Raw genomic sequence first — 2,146 nt, forward strand, 5'->3', positions numbered from 1 at the left:
TTAAATTTATCTGTCTTTTCATCTCTCTTCCTAATACATGGTGGGGTTAACTTACTAGGGACTCTTTGCAGAAGACAAATAATTATGGCAGATTTGGGCTCAATATATAAGTTTTCTGTAGAACTTTCTACATAATAAATTGTTACAAATGCAGAGTTCTCAGCGCTATGAATCTATATTATAGTCGTTAACTAAGGGCTTAGTGTCAATTCTCAGCTAATGCAAGGCTGACACTACGTGCACACAAGTTGTTTAGGATTAATCATTCCAACTCAAAACCTTAAGTTCCTAGCTCTAACAAGGGTCACTGAAGCCACTCTCATCTGTCTCCTCTTAAATTTTGGGAAGGGGTGTCCATTTTTTCTATTCACGGTAGTATCTCGGCTCCTGTTGTACTTCCCATCTTCCATCACTTCTTTGGGACCTAATTTTCTCTGTTAGCAATCTTTCTTCTTCTCGAACTTTCCTTCATTTTGTGTGGTTTCTTCCATAAACTCTAAGGTTTTTTTTTTTTTTTTTTTTTAGCCTAAGTGCTATTTATTGAAAAGAGCAGAGGAAACAGAGGACAAGGACCCCAGGATGGGGTGGAACAAGACAAGCAATGCAACTCTGCCTCCTGCTCAGCATATCCTCTTGTTGCCCCACTGGGCCATCTTCTTGTTGATGGGCATCTTGAAGAAACGGTCAGACTGCACGTACGCAGCTATTTTCTCCAAAGCCTCAAAACGGGACATGAAAGCCTTCAGGTTTGGGAACTCATCCAGGCACTTGGGCTCAAACATGCAGTTGTGGTCTAACATATTATAGGTGAGACAGTCCACAAAGGTGAGCTTTTCCCCTGCAAACCAGGAGAATTTCCCCAGGAACAGAGAGAATTATTTCATTGTCCAGGCAGCTGTTCTAAGTATTCAGGTTTCAGCTTTTCATGATCAGGGCTATAGTTAACCCGTACAAGTTGCATGCGGAAATCCATTACTTGGTTCTCTATTATGTCCATTCGAATCTTTTCTTCTTCTGTCTCACCACACATAGTGTCCTTGCGGGCAATATAGGCAAGATGGCATTGCGCTGGGTGATCTTGTTCTTCCCGTCCAGGAGGCAGGGCAGGTTAGGAAAGTCCAGGTCTAGCTTGAATTTCACATCCAGCCATTGGCTTCGATCATACGCAGGAGCGTCCCCACAGGTGTACCGTTTCTCCTCATAGGATGTAGCTGTAAACTCCAGAAGCATGCGGATGGCATGCGCCAGCCCGCGAATATCCCAGTAACCCAGCAGCATAGTCGATTCAGATGGAAAACTCATCTTGTTCCTGTGCCTTGGCGGACTCTCTAAGGGTATTTTTAAGTTACTGCAGTTAAAAGCATTTGACTGCTAATCAGAAGCCTTGTGGTTCAAATCCACCAACCACTGCTCAGAAGGAAGACGGCTATCTACTTCTGTAGAGATACTGCTTCGGAAACCCAAGGAGGGCTCACCTTGAGTCGAATCCACTCGACAGCATTGAGTTTGGTTTTGATTATTACTGTTAAAAACTTAAAAAACAAGGACTAAAAGTACCCAGACTCTAGCTTTCATTGCTTCTAGATATCACCCTGCTTGTCTCTTACAGTCAAGTTACTTGAATATGATGTTTTCACCTCTATTGCCAGCTCAGTAGATGCCTTCTCTTTCAATCATTTTATCTCTGTGTCATTTGCAGTCTTGGCCGCTCTGGTTTGCTTATAAAAATCTCTCCCATTGGCTGAAAGCCACCAATCTCCATTGTTTCTCTTCCTTTATTATTTTTCCTTTTCATTTTTGTTACAATACTTTCCATCAGTTACTAATACTTGACGTGTTGTTTTTTCTCAGGATTATGTCTTTATTATGCATGCTGCCCAAGTGATCTAACCTTTAACCAAGATTTAAAGCACTACTTAATGTTCATGATTCCCAGATCAATATTTATCCAGGCTCCTCTCCCGAGTTTTTCAACACATGTATATATATATACACACACAGAAATATACATATATATGAAGGAAGATTGGGCAATCCTACTTCCGTAGTGATACTGCCTCGGAAACCCAAGGAGGGGTCGCTATGAGTCGAGCCGACTCGACGGCACATAACAACAACAACAACATGTATATATATATATATATAT

General features: G+C 41.6%; 1 pseudogene; it reads right to left on the bottom strand.

Moving 5' to 3' along the window:
* Positions 1-620: 620 nt before the first annotated feature.
* Positions 621-1,302, bottom strand: LOC103199420 (annotated as a pseudogene).
* Between the last annotated feature and the right edge of the window lie 844 nt (positions 1,303-2,146).

This window comes from Orycteropus afer, unplaced genomic scaffold (assembly GCF_000298275.1).
Source record: "Orycteropus afer afer isolate SDZICR_OR568_19922 unplaced genomic scaffold, OryAfe1.0 scaffold00111, whole genome shotgun sequence".
Taxonomy (NCBI): Eukaryota; Metazoa; Chordata; class Mammalia; order Tubulidentata; family Orycteropodidae; genus Orycteropus; species Orycteropus afer.